General features: G+C 46.1%; 1 pseudogene; it reads left to right on the top strand.

The window, feature by feature from the left end:
- LOC147121272 (uncharacterized) overlaps nt 1–25,620 on the top strand; it is a 49,331-nt pseudogene extending 23,711 nt beyond the window's left edge.
- The last annotated feature ends 628 nt before the right edge of the window (nt 25,621–26,248 follow it).

Below are 26,248 nucleotides of genomic sequence, written 5' to 3'. Positions count from 1 at the left end.
TGAGATCGCCGCTGGATTCTGCCGGCAAATGAGCCCGGCACCACGGAGAAGTGCCGGGCTCGCGGGAATCAGCCACCAATGCCGCGGGGGGGGTGGTGTAGGAGGCCGGGGAGGGAGGTGCGGGCAGGTGGCCGCCGAAAAAGCGGCCGGCCGCACCTCCACCTTTATGCGCCCCACTAACGCTGCATGAAGGCCGTGTTTCACGAACGTTGTTTGCGGCCGCTGTGGAAGAGGCGGCTGCAACTGAATATGGGCGTCGGGCCGGCATCGGGGCGGAACCGGGGCGCTGCGCACACTGATGACGTCATTGGTGCCGGCGCAGCGCTACCGGCTACCGCGGCCATTAACGCTGCACTCAATTTCCGCGCTACCAACCCCGCCGGCACAGAAGACCTCTTTAGGCGCTAAGTGGGCGCAAGGCCCACTGAATTTCTAGGCCACAGTATTACAAACAGTAATAGAGAACATTCATCATGGTTGGCCAAAAGGTTCCTGTCCAAAATATTTTCACATAAGGTCAGAATTGAGTGTCGCAAGTGGACTATTACTAAAACAGAACAGAATAGTCATTCCACAGGCTCTACGTCAAGACATGCTCAAAAGGATTCATGAGGGACACCTCGGAATTGAAAAATGCAAAAGGAGAGCAAGGGACACTGTTTATTGGCCTGGCATAAATAAAGACATTGAGAACATGATAGGCAAATGTGAGACATGTCAGAAACACCAAAGCAAACAAGCAAAGGAACCAATGATAGTAGCTGACATACCAACAGCAGCATGGCAAAAGGTTGGTATGGACCTTTTTCATTTAAATGGTAAAGACTATCTAATAGTGATTGACTACTATTCTAACTATCCTGAGATGGCGCTGCTCTCAAGCACCACAGCAAGCAGTGTCATAATGCATGTGAAATCCATCTTTGCCAGACATGGAATTCCCAGGATGGCCGTTAGCGACAATGGTCCGTGCTTCAACTGTAAGGAGTGGCAACAGTTTGCAGCACATTATGACTTTCAGCACATCACATCCAGTCCTTTGTATGCTCAGTCAAATGGTAAGGCAAAGAAAGGTGTTCAAGTTCTCAAGCAGCTACTGAAGAAAGCGACAGAAAGCAAGTCTGATCTTTATCTCGCCCTGCTGAGCTACCGAGCCTCACCTTTAGACTGTGGTTCTTCACCTGCTGAACTACTAATGGGTCACAAGTTGCGCACCACGCTACCCTGCTGTGCAAAAGAACAGCAAAGTGAGGAACTGAGACAGAGACTTCAACTGTTAAAGCTGAAACAGAAATCATACTATGACAAGTCATCCAAAACTCTAAAACCATTGACAAAGGATGATGTTGTCAGGATTGAGGATCCAGATGCATGGAACAGGAAAGCTACAGTACTTGAGGAAGTAGGACCAAGGTCATACACTGTTAGAACTGAGGAAGGACAGATTCTCAGGAGGAACCGCTGTTCCCTCCTAAAAACACAAGAGACTATTCAAGACCAGATTGATGACAATGCCGCAACTGCATCTTGTCATTCACCACCAGAACAATCTCATGAAGACACATCAGACTTACCCGTGTTGAGAAGATCCACACGAGAAGTAAAAGAGCCTGATAGACTTAATCTTTGAGTACAATGTAAAGCTTTGAAAATGTGTTGACTGTTTTGAAAATGTTTATGTTTATAGAGCACTAACAAAAGTGTTACTGATATTATCTTTATTGTTTTCTTGAAAGTTGATTGATATTGATTTTGTTAAACCTCAAAGAAAGGGGGATGTAGTGATCAATAGCATGTCATTCTATAGTGGACACTAGGTGGAGCTGTGTAGAGCTGTATATAGCTGTATGTTTAAGACTACATTACCCATGAGGCACTAGGCTACCCAGAAGGCAACAGTCAAGATGGCAGCCTGCTCACAGGAGCACACATGGAAGCCTCTACAGCTACTGTACCTAGAGAACGTGTACTGAATAAATAACTAGCTAGAAGCTAGCTGTTCATAATAAGAATGTCTAGTTATTAATGAACATAACAGTAATGATACTAAAGGAACATTTAAACCCCACACCACTGCTGATAGCAGAAAGATTCAAGTTTCACAAACGGAACCAGCATAAGGATGAAAGCAATGCTGATTATTTAACAGAACTGCGCAAACTATCCAAACACTGCCAGCTTGGAGCGGGACTGGCAGATAACTTAAGGGACAAGTTTGTGTGTGGGCTTCAAAGTGAAGGAACCCAGAAACGGCTTTTATCTGAAAAGGACCTTATGCTGGAAAAGGTTTTCAGCATTGCGGTATCATATGAGGCAGCAGCACGGGGCGCTGCAGAGATACAACAGAGACCGCAATAATATGGCACAAACGAAATGCCATATGGAACAGAGAAGTGCTATCACTGCGGCAGAACAACACACGACCAGAATGATTGCTGGTTCAAAGACAAAGTGTGCAGACAGTGTGGAAAAGTAGGACACATAGCACGAGTCTGCAGGTCGGGAAAGAAAACCAGCAATAAGAAACCGACCAAAGGAAAGTACAAGAAGGTACATAAGGTAACGGAGAATAGTTCAGACGAACAAAAGAGTGAAAACGACTCCGAAAGCAGGGAACTGAGTTGTCTGAAACTACATAATGTGATCACAACGGAGGATCACCGAACCATTTGGGTCACTCTCAAGATAGCAGGAATCCAGGTAAAGATGGAATTGGACCCAGGATCAGCCCTAACAGTCATAAACCGACGGGACTACGAGCAGCTATTCTCACACATACCCTTGAGAGACACAAAAATTATTTTGAAGACGTACACGGGGCAAAAAGTCTACCCCAAAGGAAAAATAAGGGTGACCGTTATATATAACGGTAAGGAAACACCAAAACTAGACCTGTATGTATTGCAAGATGGAGGACCACCATTACTGGGACGTGAATGGATCCGGAAAATACAACTGGATTGGCATTCCATACAGGCACTGACTGTGGCTGACAAAAAGGATGACGACGTCACACCTGGGCGGCTGTCAAAGATCCTAACTGACGTGAAAGAAATGTTCCAGTAAGGACTCGGAACACTAAAAGGCATGACAGCGACGATTAAAATTGAAGAAAACGCAAGCCCAAAGTTTTTTTAAGGCCAGACCTGTACCTTATGCGATCCGCCCAGACGTCGAAGCAGAGCTGGAGAGTCTGGAACATTCAGGTGTACTGTCCAAGGTAGACTGGAGCGAGTGGGCTACACCCATCGTCCCTGTGATGAAAAAGTCGTTGAGCAGCACGCCTGGGGAACCAAGGAAGGTTCGCATCTGTGGGGACTTTAAGGTAACAGTGAACCCGGTCCTTCACACCGTACAATATCCACTTCCGCGGATTGAAGATATTTTTGCCTCGCTATCTGGAGGGAAACGCTTCACTAAGATTGATCTGGCCCAGGCGTATCTGCAAATGGAGGTAGAAGAAGCATCAAAAAAATACCTCACAATCAACACCCATAAAGGTCTCTACCAATACAACCGGCTGGTATTCGGGGTAGCAGCAGCTCCGGCTATTTGGCAGAGGGCAATGGAACAAGTCCTGCAAGGGATCCCAGGAACCCAGTGTTATTTGGATGACATCCTGGTCACGGGCGAAAATGACAGTGATCACCTTGCCAACCTGGAGCAGGTGCTCACTAGATTGCAGGAATATGGGCTCCGAGCTAACCGCCCCAAATGCGAGTTTTTTAGAAAACAGATCTCATATTGTGGCCACGTTATCGATAAAGAGGGGTTACATAAGTCCCCAGAGAAGATTGAGGCAGTAGTCAAGGCTCCAGCACCGGAAAATGTGTCACAACTGAGGTCATTCCTCGGGCTGGTAAACTACTACCATAAGTTCTTGCCAAATTTGTCTACAATACTACACCCACTGAACACCCTACTGTAAACTGGGGTGCCATGGAAATGGAGTGACGAATGTAGACGAGCTTTCCAGAAGAGCAAAACACTAATCACATCGAAAGAGGTATTGGCCCATTACAACCCGGCATTGCCAATTCGGTTGGCATGTGATGCGTCACCCTACGGCATTGGAGCGGTGCTGTCGCACAAATTCTCGGACAGCTCAGAGAGGCCAATAGCCTTTGCGTCACGATCACTAACCTCAGCCAAGCATAACTACGCCCAGATTGACAGGGAGGCCCTCAGCCTAGTGTGGGGAGTGAAAAAGTTCAATCACTATCTGCACGGGCAGAAATTCACCTTGCTGACTGATCACCAGCCTCTTGTCTCCATTTTTAATCCGAAGAAGGGCGTTCCGGTGATGACTGCGCAACGACTACAAAGATGGTCACTTTTTCTAGGGGTGCACCACTATGAGATTGAATATAAGGGCACGAAACAGCATGGAAATGCTGATGGGCTATCACGCCTGCCACTGCCTACTGCGGAGGAAGCACCAGCAGTGGATCCTGTCGAAATATTCCATTCGACTATAGTTGAATACCTACCGGTAACTAACGCTTGTATCGAAAAGGAAACCCGAAATAACCCGACACTGTTCGGGTATATGATTTGACGGTGAAGGGATGGCCAGCACATGGCGACTCACTGTTGCCAGCATTCTCAACAAGGAGAGAACAGCTGTCAGTGTGCCGGGGGACCTTGATGTGTGGATCCCGAGTGGTAATTCCACCCAAGTTAAGGGATAGAGTGCTCAATGAGCTTCATGAGGGTCATCTGGGAGGGGTAAAAATGAAAAGCCTAGCCAGGGCTTATGTGTGGTGGCCGGGAATCGATAAACAAATCGAGGACCTGACCAAGAGCTGCTCAGGATGCCAGAAAGTCCAAAATGCACCACCACAGGCCCCTCTACACCCATGGGAGTGGCCCTCATCTCCATGGCAACGGGTGCAAATTGATTTTGCTGGTCCATTCATGGACTCAATGTTTTTAATAGCCATGGATGCGCACTCGAAATGGCCTGAGGTCATCAAAATGTCCTCCACCACCACGGAGAAAATTATTGCAGTCCTACGGACCATTTTTGCCAGGAATGGCTTGCCAGAACAGATTTGCTCCGACAACGGACCACAGTTTGTGTCCAAAGAGTTCCGGAGGTTCTTGAAAAAGAATGGGGTAAGGCATTACACATCCGCCCCGTATCATCCAGCCACAAATGGATTGGCTGAGAGGTTCGTACAAACCTTTAAGGCGGCAATAAAGGCTATGTACAATGACAACATTCCACTGCAGAACAAGGTGGACAATTTCCTGTTCGCCTACCGGAATGCGACACATGTAGTCACCAACCAGGCCCCAGCCATGATGTTCTTTAACCGAAGGTTAAGATCTCGCCTGGATTTGCTCAGACCAAACGTGCGAAGAGCTGTTGAGAGTAAGCAATTCCAGCACATCCATGAGAAGCCAACAAGGAGCTTCAATGTAGGGCAACCAGTCTTGGCCCGTGACTACCGAACAGAAAAATGGCAGCCAGGAACAATATGCACACGGCAGGGCCCACTAATGTACACAGTGGACGTTGGGGAGAGCATCGTGAGACGCCATGCTGACCAGATCCTAGAGTCACAGGAACAAGTCAACCCCATGCCTCGCCCATACGTACCTGGTGATGAACCCGACGTACAGGTCGCATCTACCCCAGAGACAGTAGCATCGGAAGCTGATGAACCAACCGACGACAGGGGGCCAGAATCGCCTCCGCACCAAGAGCAAGACACTCGGGAAAGGCGCTATCCAGAAAGGATCAGGAAGCCTCCCCAAAGACTGAATATATAAATAGACTATTTTCAGCTAATGTTGCATGTTAAAAGTGTTAATTGTAATTAGTTTGATATTTAATTGTTAAATGAGTGTTTTGGTAATGTTAATCTGAAAGGGGAGGAATTGTAATGTATGTACCTTTAAGGGGGGGAACTATGTTTTACAGCTCATGTATACTGCAGTACTGGCAGTGACCACACCTGTATATAACACTGAGTAGTAATCTGTACAGATCAGTTGCAGTCTGAGCCATGTTGAGTAAACACCTGTTGTACCGTTCTCCGCAGTGTGTGTCTTATTATACACGGATGTAACAGAAATTAGCAATTTTTAAAATCTTGATAAGCCCTATTAAAGCTGTACTAAATGCCTATCAAGAAGAAACTCATGCAGAATTGTGTGGGGGGTCTATGAACAAATACCTCAGTGCAGCAGGAGAAGAGGAGAGAACAGGCCAGAAGTGCATGTCACACAAATTAACTAAGTTGGGTAGTGGATGTACTACAACAATATCAGCTATCTGGATTGACAGAATCGTGCATGATGAAGCTCAGACTTGGCAGGGAGGCTGTGACTGAAGTGCACCATCAGGTGTGCAGGCCTGCATAGAGAATCAACCAGTTGCACTTCACTATGAGTGGCACTATCTTCAACTTCTACCCCATGTTATGCAAGTCACCTCATCCCAAGGATTTGGGATGGGGTCTAGGGCAGACAAGGGTTCTGCTCTGCTGCACTTCTGCTGGAAGAACAGGCCCCTGAAATTTCAAACCCGTAACATTTTGCTCTAGAAAAGAATAAAATATAATGGTAATTCCATGATCTGTTTAGGGAAGCTATGCTCAGAGACAGCAAGTTGGAGATAGGACTCCAAATTTATAATTGTGATTCTCCAAGCCGTGCTTTCTGGAACTTAATTGGAAAATTGTCTTTCCCATTTTTTAACATTTACTCTCCTCCCTTCTCCTTAGATCTCAGCTTATATTGCACTGTTTTCTGTCAATACCATTCTTGTGCTGAATTTTAATTGTGCATTAGGGTGACTCACCTGCCTATTTTTAATGCCTCGTAATTTTAATCCTACTGACCTGGCGGAAACTGGGCAGGTGGGCAGTTAAAACTGGCCGGGTGATTTACCCACTAATGTCACCACCATTCCCGGCGTCTTCTATTTTAACCAGGGACAGAGCTTTCTGGCATCCGTGCGGGCGCGATTGGAGGTGGGTTGGGAGTGAAAGTTTAAATAACTTGGAGCAGGTCAGGAACCCGCCGTCATCCCGCCTTCACGTGGCTTTCCCTCGGGCGCATTTGCCAGCGCGGCAGCGACCTGAACGGCAGAGACGGCAGAACTAATTTAGATGATTATTTGGTACTTGTCAGACCCTTAAGCGTCTTTTTAACCCTACCTTTCCAATTTCACTGGATGACCATGGGATTCACGCAGCTCGGGAACCATGTCTGTGAACCTGAGGTGGAAGTTCAGTGGCTATTGTTGGAACTCATTAGTGCACAGAATGGAAAGCACAATAAATACTCCCACCTGGCACCTGGTTACTTTGCTAAGGCAGATGCTGTTGCTGAATGTAGTGTCAGCACAGATTTAGCTTTCTAGAGGTTGCAAGTGTTTTCAGCAAAGTCAGCATCCACTGTCACCTCATTGGTAGAACCAATCATTCCATTGACAGATTGCTTCTGTTACCTCTACTTGACCTGCCATCTATTACATAAGTATGGGTGCTGTTTATACTGTCTCACCTTGGTCCTCAGAATCGGACCACGATGAGCCCCAACACCAGCATCACCAGGCACACCAGCAGCACCAACAAACAACACCACCAACCTTCTCTTCAACCACCTGATGCTGCACAAGACAGGGCATCAGCGCAGGGCTGTACCGCACCAGAGGCGATACCCCCAACACAGTGTATACAGGAAAAGGATGAGCTTCCTCAACATGACTGAGCAGCACTGCCAAAGGAGGCACAGGCTATCACGCCAGGTTGTCGCAGACATTTGCTCATTGATGGAGCAAGACCTGCAGCCCAGAGGAGTGGGTGGCCAAGTCTTACCAGTTGCTGTCAAAGTCACCAGCGCCCTCGACTTCTTCATATAGCCTTTTTCCAGGGATCTGCAGCAGATATTTGCAGCATCTCGCTGTCAGCTGCCCACAGATGCATCAGGCAGGTCACCGATGCCCTATTTGACAAGTCAACTAATTACATCAACTTTGCCACTGATGAGGCCAGTGTTATTGAGCGGGCGCTCGGCTGTGGCACTCTGGCTGGCTTCCCACGGGTACCGGGAGTATTTGACTGCACACATGTGGCCATCAGGGCACCCCATCATCACCCAGGAGTGTTTGTCAACCGCAAGTGCTTCCACTCCCTTAATGTACAGCTCATCTGCAACCACAGGCAGATCATCATGCATGTGTGCGCCATATTCCCTGGCAGCTTTCGTCCTGTGCCAGTCCACCCTCCCTCAGCTCTTTGCTCCTCCAAACAGACTTTCCGGCTGGCTGCTTGGAGACAAGGGCTATCCACTGAAGATGTGGCTCATGACATCCTTGAGGAGGCCAAGTACTGAGGCCCCGGTGAGATATAATGAAAGCCACATTTCCACCAGATGTGTCATAGAGCAGATAATAGGCATGCTGAAATGCGCTTCAGATGCCTTGATAGATCTGGAGGAGCCCTTCAGTATGCACCAGCCAGGGTCTCCAGAATCGTTGTGGCCTGCTGCGCCCTGCACAACATAGCGCAGCAGTGAGAATTAGCACTGCATGAGGAGCAAGGCTCTGAGTGCACAACCTCTTCAGAGGAGGAGGAGCATCAGCTTGAAGATGAGGAGGAGCAGGAGGAACCTGAGCTGCAGATCCCAACAGCACCCGAGCACATTGCTGCCCGGGAGGCCAGGGATGGTCTCATCGAGGCCAGGGATGGCCTCATCATGGCCAGATTTACTTAACTTTAGGCATTATACCCATATGGCTGCCATATGCTGCGTCAGGCTTCCAACACCCCACACCAACACCATAAAGCAGGCCATTCCTTTCACACTGACCACCATTGCTGGAGGTAACATTATGTTTCATCATTCACTCTAACTCACTAAGCCACTTCCAAAGTTGCAGACAGAATTGGCCATGACCAGAAAGTGGTGAAAATAATGATTTTTATCTGTGACATCAGATTAACGGAAATTTCACACAAACAGTTATTAAAACACCCAAGTGCTTACCCTTGTGCATCTACTTGTGTTTCATCTTTCTCTTATGCGTGCTTCTACGAGGTGCTACCCTTGTGGCTTCAGCAGAGGTAGAGGCAGCCTGCTCACTACCCTGCAGCGACTGCATAGACACTTTTGGCGGACATCCTCTGGGTCTTGGAGCCTGTGATGTCCCGCAAAAGTCTGCTCCTCCTGCGACTGTGCAGGGGGAGACTCAGCCATCACGATCCCAGGAGGCATGTGGGACTCTGACCAAGGGGGAGGCAATGGGAGAGAAGTGTGAACGCTTTGAGAGGAGCCCACACTTCCATGTCCCCTCTCACTGTCATCCCTCTCATGGGCCACCCGCACTTCCCCGCTAGCAAGAAGGTGGAGAGCACCTTGCTGCACAGCAGTGGGGCCATGAGGACCCAAGTCTATGTTGACATCCCTCCTAGAGAGGAGGCCTATGAGCATCTGCCATCAATTCTCCATCGATAGCCATCTATTCTCCATTGATAGCCACCTATGCTCCATAGATACTATGTGCTCCTGTGAGTGGCGCATTAAATGCTCCATGCATAGAAACATAGAAACAGAGAAGATAGGAGCAGGAGTAGGCCATTCGGCCCCTCGAGCCTGCTCCGCCATTCAACAAGATCATGGCTGATCATCCAAATTCAGTACTCCTGTCCCTGCCTTCTCCCCATATCCCTTGATCCCTTTAGCCTTAAGAAATATATCTAACTCCTTCTTGAATATATTTAATGAATTGGCCTCCACTGCCTTCTGTGGTAGAGAATTCCACAGGTTCACCACTCTCTGGGTGAAGAAATTCCTCCTCATCTCTGTCCTAAATGGCTTACCCCTTATCCTTAGACTGTGACCCCTGGTTCTGGACTCCCCGGTCATCGGGAACATCCTTCCTGCATCTAGTCTGTCTAGTCCTGTTAGAATTTTATAAGTTTCAATGAGATCCCCTCTCATTCTTCTAAACTCCAGCGAGTATAAGCTCAATCGTCCCAATCTCTCCTCATACGTCATTCCTGCCATCCCAGGTATCAGTCTGGTGAATCTTCGCTGCATTCCCTCCATGGCAAGAACATCCTTCCTCAGATAAGGCGACCAAAACTGCACACAATACTCAAGGTGTGGTCTCACCAAGGCCCAGGTGGCCATCCTTTCTATGGAAGTGCATACAGTCGCCATCTCATGAGATGGACTCCCCCATTCTCTGGACATTTGCAGACATTGTGGTCGCAAAACCTGTCAAAGACTCTTGAACTTCTTCCTGCTCCCCCAGGATCACCCTCTTTCTGGATGGCCCCCGAGGCTCAACGTCTGCATGCAGCTGAGCAGTGTTGGGAGTGCCCTGCATCATCCGGTGAGGAGTCTCCACTGCTGTCCCTATCTCCACCATCTGCTCTTGCTCACTTGTGACTTGTAAGACACCAGGTGATAACACTACTCTATCTCAAGTGGGACCCACCGAGGTGCAAGTATCTGCGCTGGTGCTGGGTGCGCTTATGTCTGGTGACAGTGCACCCTCAGAGGCTGGAGGCTCCTCTGAGGAGTCAAAGTCCTCTTCCTCCTGGACAGTTAGGGAGTGGGGTGGGGGGGAGCTCTTGATGGAACTGTGGGAGAGTAAAGATGATTTAAAAATGTCATATCAAGGATGGTTAACACTACCATTACGCACATGATGAGCATTCACTGGCTGCTGACATCGGTCACCATATGAGTGACTGCTGTATGCCATGTGGCTGTATGAGATGTCATTCTGTCACCAGGTTGCTGAGATGTACCCCTCTCTCTGTCTCCCACCGCCAGCTGCTCTGCAACTCTTGATACTTCCAGGGCTTCCTCCTCTGCTGCAGTTAAGGTGGCCAATGATGGTGTGCCACCTCCGGTTCGCTCCCTCTCCCTCTTATTGTGGGCTTTCTTCTCCTGCAAGGAGGGAACAAAGAGAAATTTGGCTGAGAGTGATGGAATGAGTGTAAGGAATGGATGGGTTACACCTTTAGAGGGTGACTATGATGCAGTGGGGTGGCAATGCCAAATGGCCTCCTTGTGTGTTGTTGGTTGGTATGATTGCATTTCAATGAGGGTGAGTGTGAGGGGTGGTTAGTCAGATGGGGATGCGATAATGTAGATAGAGAGGCATCGGTGGACGTGCAAGGTATGTTGGTGTGAGTAATGATGTGCAGGAGCAAGCTTGGGAAGGCAGAGTGATGGGGATGTGATGAGAGGTACAGCAGGATGAAGTTGAGTGTGGCATTGCACTCACCATTCTTGATCTAATGAGATCATTGGAGTGTTTCTGGCACTGCACCCAGGTCCTCCTCACCATATCCCTGCTGTTCACCTTCTCTGCAATCTCCAACCAGGCTCCTTTGGTCTGCTGGGGAGGTCTCTTCCATCCATCTGAAGGGAAAAGGACCTCCCTGCGTGCCCTCATTCCCTTCACAAGCATATGGAGGGAGTCATCTGAGAACCTGGGTGCAGCCCTCTGCCTCCATGCAGTCATGTTTCTAAGGCTTTGCAACACTCCTATGCTCCAGTACAGTGCATGCATAATCCTAGATGAACCTTCAAATGCAATGTGGCCATGACTCCTTTAAATATCCCAGCTGAAAACGCGACATCGATGACGTCATCAGACCCGCACCATTTAACAGGGCCGGGAAACAGGCAGGGCTGTCTTAATAGGCGCCATTAAGGGAAAGTCGATCTCAGGATCCGAAGAAAATGAGGAACGGGGTCGCGACCCGCCATGTCGACCACCCATACTTGACCCGCCCAGGTACAGAAAATTCCGGCCCTGGTCTCTTGAATAGGTGGCAATTACACCCACTTGAAGGTGGCAGGGTCCTACTTTAAATATGCAGATTGGGGTCCGATGATTTCCAGAGTGGAGAAACTGATGGTTTGTTCCCAACAGGTGAAAACAGTGGGGATAAGATCATGGGCTGGTAGCCCAAAACAGGTATGCTTTTTACTTTCCTTGTGAGGCTAGGAGTAAGAATGCTCCATGGGGCTCCATAAGCAATGTTTAGGCCTCCCCTGTCGCCCTTCCATACCGTGAGACCGCCCTCCCGAAACCACCTCCTCGTGACTTACCTTGTTCCTGGCGACTGTTCCTTTGGTGCTGGCAGTGACCTCCTGCCACCCGTAGTTTTGGGCTGGCAGCTGACCTGTAGCCTGCATATGAAGCTTAGAGTTAAAATCACCTGGGCCTCATGCTGCCGAGGTCAGGCAAAAGTATTTTGACAAAGAAATATTTGGATGAAATTTGTTCACGGCAGTTCTTTCTTGGAAAGTGTAAATCAAAAGTTTTCAGTAAAATCCTAGTTAAAATATCTCAGATACAAAGAACTCCGGCTGAAAAATTCCAGGGACGTTGTGGGGTCATTAACAAAGTAGAGTTAGAGATGAAAAGTAAGAGTTGTTACATTCTGCAATGCTGTGATGTGTGGATGACTTTCTAAAGCATAACATTGAAGGGAGTTAAGGATACCTGGAATTCATCCCAGCCCTACAACCTTTGGGAATAAGAAAACTTATGTGTTAACAAGTTTAAGATATTTATTTTATTTCCCAATTTTTTTTTTCTTTTAATGCATTATTATATCTGGTCATTTTAAACTTACGCTATTTTGTGTGTCACATTGGGCAGCCATGTGTGGTAGAGCATGATCATTACGTTTAATGGAAATACAAGAAAAATTGTTGCAGTCAATTACATTCTACATATTTAATATTCATTGTTACATTTTGCAAAGTAGTGCCCATTTCATATAACACTATTTAGTACTAAGATCTGGTACGTGGGAATGCATTAAAGCTCAAAAATAATATATTTTGGGGAAATCTTCATTTCAAAAACTGCTTATTGAAAAGAAGTTTGCAATTGTTTACATAAAATGGATTTTCTTACATTTGTAATTAAATTTAAACTGTTTTTAAAGAAAGTTACCTTAAATAATTAAACAAAATGATTTAAAAATTAACTCCAAAATTCTTTTTCAAGGGAAAGCTAGAAACATTTAAGCATGCATTATGGAGGGAAACAGTACCAAATTTTATAGCTTTCTATTCAAGCTAAGTCCATCACAAAATCCAGCGTTCTAGAAATAGCTAAGAAAATCTAGTTATGAGCGTTCTGGAGCTTAGTATTAAAGAAATAAATGTGTAGCATATTTATAATGCATGCGATGAGTGATGGTATATGTACATGACATATAAATGATTATATGGCTGTTGGCGTATAAGAGTTATATTTTCCTCTGTGTGCAAAATGTAATGAAAAAACTAGAGGTGAGTAAACAGGGGAGCAAGACCTGTAGAAAGTGTTAACACATTTCTGTTCTGACTGCCACACTGAAGCTTGCTCCCACCCTAAAATGTACTTACAAAAAATATCCCAAAATGACTTGTCTTGCTAAAGGCCAGCAAAGATAAACTCATGCAGAATTACACAGGGCATGATAAAAATGAAAATAATTTCTTAGGTCATCTTCAGACCTGTAGGTTAGTTGTAAGAAGGAAAGACAAAGGGGGGTGGGGTGGGGAGCGGGGAAGAAATAGGACCTCATTGTGCCCATTTTTTGGTCAAAAAAAGGCCATGGGGGGACAAATTTTGAGTTGCGATTTCCCTTGGAACTGTGCAGGCTGCCAAATTGGAACCCAGTCACATTCCAAGTGTTTCGGCACCTTGAATATACAAATCAGGATCCTAATGCCAATTTTGGGACCCTTATCAAAATTTATCATCAACTGGCGGAGCTTATGCCATGCATGCTCCGCCCAATTGATCCGGGATTCAGCGGCTTAACCAGCAATCCTTAAAGAGACTACTGGAGGCTGCTGGCAAAAAAGTAAGTGAACTTTTTTATAATTTTGTTTCTGTGGAGCCAGGAGGAGTAAAAGCAGAAATACTGCAGGCTCAGGCTCAGGCTCGGGCCTGTCCTCTTCGGTTCAACTCCTACTCCACCCCGGACCCATCTGTGGGCTGGCTCAGCATCAGAGTTGGCTAAAGTTCCTAAGGTCTCAACTGTCAAGCTGCATCAGGATAACTGATTGGCTTCCGCAGCTTACTGGTTTTATGCAGATGAAGGTCCTGCTCATCCTAGCTCCATATTCAGGTAAGTATATTTTAAAATCTTACCTTGTTGGTTGGGAGTTATCAGTGGCGATCAGTTGGGAATGCAGCGGCAATAATCGTGGGGCGGGGGGAGGTAATGGTATCCAGCAGCAGCCCGCATTCTTTGAATGTGGGGATCAGGAGGACCATTCCTGCTCCTCCTGACTCCACATTCATGTATTTTATGATCTTATCTTGTTGGTTGCGGCCTAACAGGCAGTCCTTTTTTGCCAGTGTGACTACCATCAATGATACCGTGTGCCTACAGTTATTTTACGTACAGCAACCCACCAATTACACAAGGATAGCAGCTGCAGATAGTTTATGTGCACTGTTACCAAACATGGCTGACCACTTCTCTCAGTATTCTTATGACACTCTGGATTGAATATTGGCATTGTATATGTCTGCTGCTTCTTCAACAGATGAACTCAAAATTCTGCAGGCCACAAACCTGATAGTAATGCCCAGGCTGTCCCCTCAGACCCTAGTCATGTCCCTTTTGGTCTCCTATGTAAGGGGCCCAAACAAAACATTTGTTTAAAATTCCATTCTTCAGGAGTGCAAGCGTCTTCCTCTCCACCTTCCCCTGGGTGGGTCAGCGTACCAAATGAGCCAGGGAAGTGGGAACCACGAGCCACGAGTGAATTTGGCTAGGACAAATAAAATTAGAAGAGTTAAATGCGTGGCTCAAAGACTGGTGTGGGAGAAATGGGTTTTGCTTCCTGGGACACTGGCACCAGTACTGGGGCAGGAGGGAGCTGTTCCGTTCGGACGGGCTTCACTTGGCCAGTGCTGGGACTAGAGTCCTGGCAGATCATATAACTAGGGCTGTAGAGAGGGCTTTAAACAACTAGTGGGGGGGAGATTCCTAGAGAGCAAATAATAAAAATGACAACAGAGAAGGTCATAGACTTAGGTAGCAGTGTGGAAATTAAAAACCAGAGCGTGTCAGGAAGGGGCAGAAGGTATGGAGTAAAAGGTAAAGTAATAAAAAGGGCAAAAGCAAGAACTAAGTGTCACAAAACATATTTGAAAGTTCTCTATCTGAATGCACGTAGCATTCGTAACAAAATAGACGAGTTAATGGCACAAATAACTACATATGGGTATGATCTTGTGGCCATTACAGAAACATGGCTGCAGGGTGACAATGCCTGGGAATTAAACATACCAGATTATTTAACGATCAGGAAGGACAGGCAGGAAGGAAGGGGAGGTGGGGTGGCTATGTTAATAAAGGAAGGACTCACTGTAATACAGAGAAATGATATTGGGTCAAAAGATCAGGATAATGAAACAGTTTGGGTGGAGGTAAGGAATAATAAGGGGTAAAAAACACTAGTGGGCGTAGTCTATAGGCATCCGAACAGTTGCAACTCTGTTGGACGGAGTATCAATCAGGAAATAGTTGAGGCTTCTAATAAGGGAGCATCTATAATTATGGGGGATTTTAACTATCATATTAATTGGACAAATCAAATTGGGCAGGGCTGCCTTGAGGATGAGTTCATTGAGTGTATTAGGGATGGGTTTCTTGAGCAGTATGTAACTGAACCGACCAGGGGGCAAGCAACCTTAGATCTGGTCCTGTGTAACGAGACAGGATTAATTAAAAATGTCCTAGTAAAGGATCCCCTTGGAATGAGTGACCATAACATGGTTGAATTCCATATTCAATTAGAGGGTGAGAAGGTTGGATCTCAAACAAGCATGCTAAGCTTGAATAAAGGAGACTATGAAGGTATGTGAGCGTAATTGAGTAGAGTGGATTGGGAAAATAGATTAAAGGGTAAGACGATACATGATCAGTGGTGTACATTTAAGGAGTTATTTTACAACTTCCAAAAAATATATATTCCACTGAGAAGAAAAGGGTGTAAAAGAAAAGACAGCCATCCGTGGCTAAGTAAAGAAATTAAGGATAGTATTCGACTAAAAACAAGGGCATATAAGGTAGCCAAATCTAGTGGGAGGATAGAGGATTGGGAAAACTTTAAAAGACAGCAAAAAATAACAAAAAGATTGATTAAGAAAGGGAAGATAGATTATGAAAGTAAATTAGCAAAGAATATAAAAACAGATAGTAAGAGTTTTTATAGTTATATAAAAAGAAAAAGGGTGGCTAAAGTAAATGTTGGTCCCTTAGAGGATGAGACCGGGAAATTAATGGTGCGAAATATGGAGATGGCAAAAACACTGAATGAATATTTTGTATCAGTCTTTACAGTAGAAGACACTAAGAATATCCCAACACTGGACAAACAGGGGGCTATAGGGGGGGAGGAGCTAAACACGATCAAAATCACTAAGGAAGTGGTACTCGGTAAAATTATGGGACTCAAGGCGGATAAATCACCTGGACCTGATGGCTTACATCCTAGGGTCTTGAGGGAAGTGGCGGTAGGGATTGTGGATGCATTGGTAATAATTTTCCAAAACTCCCTGGACTCAGCAAAGGTCCCGGCAGACTGGAAAACTGCTAACGTAACACCCTTATTTAAAAAGGGCAGTAGACAGAAGGCTGGAAGCTATAGACCGGTTAGCCTAACATCTGTGGTAGGTAAAATATTGGAGTCCATTATTAAGGAGACAGTAACAGGACATTTGGATAGTCATAATTTAATAGGACAAAGTCAGCATGGTTTTATGAAGGGGAAGTCATGTTTGACAAATTTGCTGGAGTTCTTTGAGGAAGTAACATATAGGGTGGATAAAGGGGAACCAGTGGACGTAGTGTATTTAGACTTCCAAAAGGCATTTGACAAGGTGCCACACAAAAGATTATTGCTTAAGATAAAAAATCACGGGATTGGGGGTAATATTCTGGCATGGATAGAGGATTGGCTATCTAACAGAAGGCAGAGAGTTGGGATAAATGGTTCATTCTCGGACTGGCAATCAGTAACTAGTGGTGTTCCACAGGGGTCAGTGCTGGGTCCCCAACTCTTTACAATCTATATTAACGATTTGGAGGAGGGGACCTAGTGTAACATATCAAAGTTTGCAGATGATACTAAGATGAGAGGGAAAGTAATGAGTGAGGAGGACATAAAAAACCTGCAAGGGGACATAGACAGGCTAAGTAAGTAGGCAGAGATTTGGCAGATGGAATACAATACTGGAAAGTGTGAGGTTATGCACTTTGGCAGGAAAAATCGTAGAGCAAGTTATTATCTTAATGGCAAGAAACTGGAAAGTACTGAAGTACAAAGGGATCTGGGGGTCCTGGTGCACGAAACTCAAAAGGTTAGTATGCAGGTGCAGCAAGTGATTAAGAAGGCCAATGGAATGTTGGCTTTCATTGCTAGGGGGGTAGAATATAAAAATAGGGAGGTATTGCTTCAGTTGTACAAGGTATTGGTGAGACCGCACCTGGAATACTGCATACAGTTTTGGTGTCCATACTTAAGAAAAGACATACTTGCTCTCGAGTCAGTACAAAGAAGGTTCACTCGGTTAATCCCGGGGATGAGGGGATGGACATATGAGGAGAGGTTGAGTAGATTGGGACTCTACTCATTGGAGTTCAGAAGGATGAGAGGCGATCTTATTGAAACATATAAGATTGTGAAGGGGTTGGATCGGGTGGATGCGGGGAGGATGTTCCCGATGATGGGTGAAACTAGAACTAGGGGGCATAGTCTTAGAATAAGGGGCTGCTCTTTCAAAACTGAGATGAGGAGGAACTACTTCACTCAGAGGGTGGTAGGTCCATGGAATATGCTGCCCCAAAAAGCTGTAGAAGCTACATCATTACATAAATTTAAAACAGAAATAAACAGTTTCCTAGAAGTAAAGGGAATAAAGGGTTATGGGGAGCGGGCAGGAATTTGGACATGAGTCTAGGTTCGGATCAGTCATGGCCCTGTGGGTAGCGGAGCGGGCCCAGGGGCCATGTAGCTTGATCCTGCTCCTATTTCGTGTGCCTAATTCTGTTAGATTCAGGAGATGGTTCTGTGATAGTAGATTGGCGGTTAGGATCAGATCAGCCATGATCTTGTTGAATGGCGGAGCAGGCTCGAGGGGCCGATTGGCCTACTCCTGCTCCTATTTCTTATGTTCTTATAGTGAGTCCTAGCCCTCAGCTCCAAATGACATTTGCCTTGAAAGAGCTTCAGCCCCTTGCAGTTCAGTTCGGAACACCCCAGAAATGGTGGATATCCAGCTCAACTGGATCCCTGTTATTTTCCAGTGAATTCCACCAGACTCCCAGAGTTAGAGCAGAAGTCCAACAGAAACCCTAAGGAAATTCAGGGCCCTTGCTCTCTAATGCCAGTAATCGATTATCCTTCTGATTCAACTCCCAGCATTGATAATGTGACATCCTCAGCTGACTGCTCACAAGGTGATGTTATGTTGCACTGTGTATGTGCTGGTAGCTGAATCATGCATGCTGAAGTATGGGCAGAGCCTGGGTTTAGCTTCTTATCAGTATCAGCCTAGATTATGTGCCCAAGTTCTGGAGTAAAGCTTAAACCTACAATCTGACTCAGAGATGAACGTGCTACCAACTGAACCAAGCTAACACTTAACACTGTAAAAGGAAAATCATCAAAATTGACCATTATCTCCATACATTTTCTCTGAGAATCTCAGAAGTTATTTTCTTTCATACTTCTCAAGTGGCTAAATTGCCACTTAACTGGAAGTTGTGAGGTTTGTCAAAACTTTTGCAAAATTATACACTGAAGATTTAGATCTCTTACTGGGACAGTGATGTCCTGACTAATAACATTTTAGAAAAATTTGATAATTTTTTTGTAAGGCCACCAAATTTTTAGCATACCCAAAGAGTATGACAACTTGGATCGCGTACTGCAATGGCCTGAGAGGAAGTCCAAAGATCTTTTACAAATTGAAAGAGAACAGTAAGGTAAGGCAAAAATGTTACCCTTTCTGAATGTGGAGTAGAATCTGTATGGCAACAGCAACTGAATCTGAATTCACAAGTGCTCTTATATTTAAATGACAAACTTGCAGAGAAGATGATAATGAGACATGGAACAGATGGGACAGCAGGAACCTTTAACTGCCCACAAATGGCAAAATGAATAAATAGGGATATTGTGCAAGGCAGCAGACCTGAAGAGGTTGCAGGGGGCACATGGACTTCGTGGAACTGGGAATACTTTATAAAACATCAACCTGCCTGTACATGGTGATTGTATGAAAGTACCGCATATGCTTAGGTCTTAATAATGTTTCATGTGCTCTCTTTACAGCATGGAGAACCAGTGGAGCACATTCACCAGATCACATTTCCAATGTCCCTATGGGTGTGTACACAGCACGTACACATCCGTAGGGATCGGAATATACAGCCCAATGTTTCATATCCTTTGATATTTGTCAGCCTTTACTGCCAGTGGAAACAACACTAAACTCATTTGGTCAAATAGTTAATTTGCATGGTTTATGCTTGTATTTCATTGGAAGGCTCAATTACCACTGCTAGTGATGTTACTGCTATTATTTTAGCTGAAAAATCTTATTTGGGAGAGAATGAATAGTTTCGCTGGTAAAATTATTTTAACATCTATCTACAGGAGAATCCAGTCCCAAACAGCTGTACAATCTCTTCTGAATGGTTGTTTGATTTACATGATGGAGCAGGCTGTGTTACAACTGATGGCAGAAAATAAACTGAAGATGATAAGCAAGGGGTGGTTTTTTGGGTGCACTAAGGGAAGAATACATGGTTCCAGCTTTAAATCTGTTTACCTCTGAGTATCTGATTGTATATTTTACCTTACCTATAGTATGTGAAGTATAACAAAATTAAGAACAATATTTTCTTGTTTGCTAATTGTACCAAAAGCCTAAATAATAAATTTAAAATTTAAAAATGATATAAAAATTTCTCAACTTTCTATTGCAGTCGCATGCTCTGATAATCACATTGATGATCTTTCTGGGAATGCATTGTTATATTTTCATAGACTGGACAGCAGTTTATCTTCAGAAATGCTTTGCCTTTGGTATAGGATTAGAATTAAACTTTAATTATAACAAAGTAGACTCAAGTGAACTAATTCACTGTTTCAAACAGTAGCTGTATCACTCTGTGAATTTAAAGGTAAGAATGGCTTTACTCAATTAAACAAGAACATCACATAAATTAAATCCTGGATCGTAGAACATCTTATAAATGTCTGTAAAAATTACAAAATACAACTACAGGTTTTCCTTTCTCCTCCTTTTCAAATCAGTAAATTCTAGAGTGGATGGACCAATCTACTGTAAATTAGCAGTTAAAACAATGTGTATTGCTTTAAATCAAGATTAAATACAGTAACAAAGTCCTGGCTACACGTCTGCAGTCATCTAGAGTGATTAATTCTTTTCTGTATGGATTGAATTAATTTGAGTATGTCTGTGGAGCATGCTGTCAGGACACACTTCTCTCCACTCATCTATCCTCGGGTTCTTTTCTGGTGAATTTAAAATGAAGCTAAACTGTAATGCTGCATGGCAGATAGTGGATCATTGCTTTGATAAACATCTAAGATGCTAATGAACAGAGGCTGCAGCCTTGAAATCACGAACAACTGACTTAACAAAGAGCTTTAAAAAAAATACCAAATGAGAAAATGCATCTGAAAAAAAAATCCTATACTCTACATTGTTTTCAATACGGCATTTTTCCTTAAAAAACATATTTGCACATCAAACAGAAATGCTTTAAAACTGATGAGGTTTCAGATTGTCCTGCTTGGCATGCAAATCATATCAGAAGTTCTCATTAGCATAAATGCATGAGCAACTCTAAATGCTTTTAATTTCCAATCTCAGCCAGCACAGAAGTAATTTGTCAATGTCAGGGTGAAAATCTGAAGCAAAAAAGGAGCGAAGGATTCCACGGTAAATTGGAATCATACAAATTTCTGATTTGCTAATTGACTGATGCCTCAGTTCAATCAGCTGCCTTGAAGGTGTAAATAATTCAATGTATGGTTAGAAATAAAGTGTGATGTGGATTTGAAATGGTGCATTAGCATTCACTGCTGCAGGAAATATACAGGAAGTACCAGACTTGCTTTTTTTTAAAGCTATGGTAACATGATAGCTTTTTTTTAAACAAACTGTCCAGTTTACACAATACCCTTTCACACATGCTACTTTTATGCATTTACTACTTTTTTACATATCTGGAGTGCAATGCTTTTATATTTTTAGATACAAACATACGGACAATAACGGACAGGTAAGGATCTTCTGGTCCATCCGGCCTGTCCCACATAATTGCGATGCCTTGTGTATCACAATACCACACTCCACCCCACCCGAAACCATGGCATCACCTGGGAAAGGTTCAAAACAAGATAAAAACCCAGGCCAATTTGGGGGGAAAAAATCTGGGAAATTCCTCTCCGACCCATCTAGGCAATTGCTCCTAGTCCAGGAGATCATACTGGCCCAGAATTCCCTGAAGTAACTATCCTTTTTAAGAGGTTATGTGCGGCCCAACCAGAAACAGGTCCAGCTCTCGCTTGAAAGAATTCAGCAAGTCGCCGTCCACTGCACGAGATGGCAGCCTGTTTTAGAGGTCCACTATTCTCTGGAAAAAGAACCACCTCCTGACATCTAATGGCAGGGCCTGATTTGCATTTGAAACCTCTGTTTTCCACCAGCAGTCAGCCAGATGGAGAGGCTGGCTGGCTGCGGGCGGGTAGACTTGTGGCACTAGGCCGCAGAGAAGAGGGAGGGAGAGATCGGGTGGGGCTGGGGAGTGGTCGGGGGCTGGACACAAGCATCGGGAGGGAGGGAGAGAATATTGGGGGCTGCAGGAGGATGGGGAGGGGAGGGAGAGAACATTGGGGGCTGGACTTGAGCATCGGGGGGAGGGAGAAAACATCGGGGGTCTAAACTTGAGCATCGGGGGGAGGGAGAACATCAGGAGGCTAGACTCGAGCATCGGGGGGAGGGAGAAAACATCGGGGGTCTAAACTTGAGCATTGGGGGGAGGGAGAACATCGGGGGCCGGACACGAGCATTGGGGGGAGGGAGAACATCAGGGGGCCGGACTTGAACATCGGGGGGAGGGAGAGAACATCGGGGGCCAGACTCGAGCATCGGGGGGAGGGGGAGAACATTGGGGGCCGGACTCGAGCGTCGGGATGGGGGAGAAAACATCGGGGGACAGACTCGAGCATCGGGGGGAGGGGGAGAACATTGGGGGCCGGACTCGAGCATCGGGACGGGGGAGAAAACATCGGGGGACAGACTCGAGCATCGGGGGGAGGGAGAGAACATCGGGGGCCAGACTCGAGCATCGGGGGGAGGGGGAGAACATTGGGGGCCGGACTCGAGCATCGGGACGGGGGAGAAAACATCGGGGGCCAGACTCGAGCATCGGGGGGGTGGAGAGAACATCGGGGGCCAGACTCGAGCATCGGGGGGAGGGAGAGACAGAACATCATGGCCGGAGCATTGGGAGGGAGGGAGAGAACATCGGGGCCAGAGCATCAGGTGGGGGATGGGGAGTCTGGAAAGGTGATCATAGGCTGGGGTGGAAGGATCGGAGGCTTGGGCCGGGGGGATCGGAGGTCTTGTGCGGGGTCTCCGATCGCGGGGGTTAGGTGAGGCAGGGACGCTGGATCCAGGAGGTAAGTGTAAAGGCAGTTACATCCTCGATCCAGCAGTCCTCGCTCTCCATTAGATGTCGGTTCCCCGAGGCCTGGGAAACCCAACCAGCCACAGTTTAATCTGTAATGGTGGTTAAATATGTGGCACACCAGTCTCATTATAATATTTAAATGGGTGACCCGCCTCCTGGGAGCAGGTTGGCTGCCCGCCCCCTGTCCTGCCTCCATTAAAACCAGAAGTAGGTGGGTTGTGGTCAGGATTGTTTTTTAACACTTTAATCTCCCACCCAACCCCAGCCCACCTGTTTTTTGGGGTTAAAATACCCCCCAGTATTCCAAGTGAGGCCTGGCCATGGTCTTGTACAAGGACAAAATAGTATGCCTTGTCTTATACTCAATTGTCCTATGAATGCACCCCAACACCTTATTTGCTCTAGCTATTGCTTCACAGCATTGCTCATGTACCTTTAGAGATGTATGCACTAGAACGCCCAGATCTCTTTCTTTCTCCAACTTCTTTAATGCTTTTCCCTGAAGGGTGTATGAATGTTGAGCATTCGGCCTGCCCACATGCATAACACTGCACTTTTCCAAATTAAACATCATTTGCCAGTGATGAGCCCAATCCCCCAACACATTAAGATCTGCCTGAAGCAGATGAGCAACGTCTACAGTCCTAACACTCGCACAGATCTTATGTATATGCATATTTGCAGATCATGCCCCCAACACTTACATCTAGATTAATAATAAAAAGAGTAAAGAGCAACGGTTCCAACACTGATCCCTGTGGGACACCACTGGTGACCAGTCTCCAAACAGATCCAAATCCATCTATTATTATTTTTTCCCTACATCCTGCCAGCCAGTTCTGAATCCAGCTCAATATATTACCACTAATACCAGAGGCTTTGATCTTATAGAGAAGCCTCTTGTGGGGTACCTTATCAAAAGCTTTTTGGAAGTCTAAGTAGACAATGTCTACTGGACATTCCCCATCCACCAACTTTGTAACTTCTTCAAAAATTACCATTAGATTTGTAAGACATGGCCTACTTTTTATGAAGCCATGTTGAGTGTCCCTAATATGTCCCTCTCTATCCAAGCATTTATATATTGTATCCCCAGTGATTTCCTCAAGCATCTTTCTTATTACTCTTGTCAAACTAATGGGCCCACAGTTACCTGTCTCTACCTTGCCACCTTTTTTTAAAGATGGGGACTACATCAGCCTCCTTCCAGTCTATGGGAACCATTCCAGAGTACAGTCAGCTATTAAAAATGATGGGCTAGGGGCTTGTACAGCACGTGTCCCATCTCCCTGAGGACCTTCGGGTGGATATCATCTGGCCTGGCTGCTTTATCTATTTTCAAGTTCTTAATTCTTTCTAAAACAATGGGGGCTAAATTGGACAAGGCCCGAAAATGAGAGATGTGCTCTATCCACAGGAGTCCAGAAGGCCCTCCAGACAAACTTTGCGAAGGCAGTGGGTCGAGATAGCCATGGCGGTCAATGCCAGGAGTCAAGCCCCAAGAACCTGAATACAGTTCCACAAAAAGTTTAATGACCTCACATGAGTGGTCAAGGTGAGTGAATGCATCTTCAAATGCCATATCCCACCAACTGCATCACTAGCCTCAGCAACTGCTCAATGCACTACACCCTCTTTACTCACCTACCAACAATCTCTATCAATCAGGACTCATGCCTAACATTCATAGCTTCACCTCAACACTGCTGCAAACCTCACACCCACATCTCACAGCTTGCACACACTGCCAGCTATTCAACTATGACAGCCACATCACCCAAACACATTGCACCACACTCACTGACACACTTCCCTTTCTCTTGCAGGCCGTGATGGCTCACAATCAGCACAAGCAGGAAAAACAGGCAGGGAGTAGGCATGGCTGCAGAACCTGACTCAGCTGGAAGAGACTGTGCTGCAGATCATTGGAGGGGCAGTCACTGAGGCCGTGGTGCTCGGTGAGGCTGAAAGCATTGATGAAAATGGTATGCTCATACCTAATCCTTCTTCTCACATCCCACTTCACCCTCATCCCACAATTTCTTCTCACTTACAAGCTGCTGATGGTGTAAGCATGCACATCTTGCTTCCCTTCCCACCTCACCACAACCCGACCCTTGTGCCTTTCTCCTTTCAGATGCCCAAGAACTGCCAGCAGCCCAGCCTGTGCAGAAAGAAGTAGAGGAGGAGAGTGATAAAGAAGAGGCACCGTCACTCGATCTGACAGTCCCAGGCAACAGCTCAGAAAATGGCACTGCACGAACTTTAGAGGGTAGTTTAGAGGTGGGATCTGCACGTGGTGAGTCACCAGGCACGTATGGGCTGCAGCCAGGCCATGGGGAAAGATTAGCACAGGTGCCAGCTCCCCGGAGGGTGAGGTCGCACATGAGTTCTGCTGCACAGGACTCAGATGATGGCTTCGATGGGGTAGCTTTCAGAAGATGGGTGATGGGCATGCACACACAAATTCTTGGAGCAATGGCAGACTTGCCAGACTTGTCACTGTCAAGGAGCACGGAGGAGTCCGGCTCCAACATTGAACGGGGCTTTGCGCAGAACTTGGAGCCCATGAATTCCAGGATGGAAATGATGGACAACTCCAGGAGAGACCTTGTGGACTCAACCATGATGCTGGGTGTAATGGGCGATGTTGCAGCTTCCATTGCAGCACAAGCGGAAGTGACCCAATGTCTGAATGTTGCAGTAGAAGCTCAGACTTCTGCTATGCAGGCTCAACTTGCTGCCACGCAAGTGCAGACTGCTCTCATGCAGTCTCAGCTCCACGCAAGATCAGGCTGCTGCCATCGTGGCTGGGTTTACGAGTATGGAAAGGGGCTTGCACGATCTCACAGCAATCCAGCAATCTGTCCTCCAACAGGAATGCTGAGGCACCACCCCAGGGGTGTGGCAGTGGCTCCATAGAGCAGGAACTTGCTGTCCTTTCTCAGGATGACAGCTTTCATACTTCCACCACTGCCACTCCGCCAGTGCCATTGCTTTTGCCTGTCAGCCAGCCAGCCCAGACTGCTGCTGCCCATGCCAAGGTGGCGCAGTCTACAGCTGGGCCTTTTAGACCCAGAGGTGCTCGAGGCTGTTTTGCAAGGCCATCTGCAGTGTCCCCCACGGAAAGTCAGCAACCTTCCACGAGCCATGCTGCAGACACTGGGGTAGCACTTCGTTGGAGCACTAGAATAGGCAAAGGCACACGAAAGGCAGACACTAAGGGAATGCATAAGGGTGATTAGTTGACTTTGTAACGTAATATTGGAATTAATCATTTATAAATTATGTTTGGAATGTTTGTTTTGTGGTGGCTTTCATTTCAGCATTGTGCCCAAGAGGTTGCTGTGATGTTCCATGACAGAGGGATGGTAAGTGGCAAAGTGTTGAGCAATGGGGATCTGGGGTTTCATTCAGGGGAACCGGAGTCTGATGATGCACTCATGAACAGCCCATCCAGAACGGGAATTTTCAGGCTGATCGCGGAACCCGTGGTGGCAAGGGCTGCATCCTCA

This window comes from Somniosus microcephalus, chromosome 3, assembly GCF_052327205.1.
Source record: "Somniosus microcephalus isolate GS21.2 chromosome 3, FLI_Smic_1.0, whole genome shotgun sequence".
Classification (NCBI taxonomy): domain Eukaryota; kingdom Metazoa; phylum Chordata; class Chondrichthyes; order Squaliformes; family Somniosidae; genus Somniosus; species Somniosus microcephalus.
Note: the sequence above shows the minus strand (reverse complement) of the source record. Positions and strands in the feature narration are given on the sequence as shown.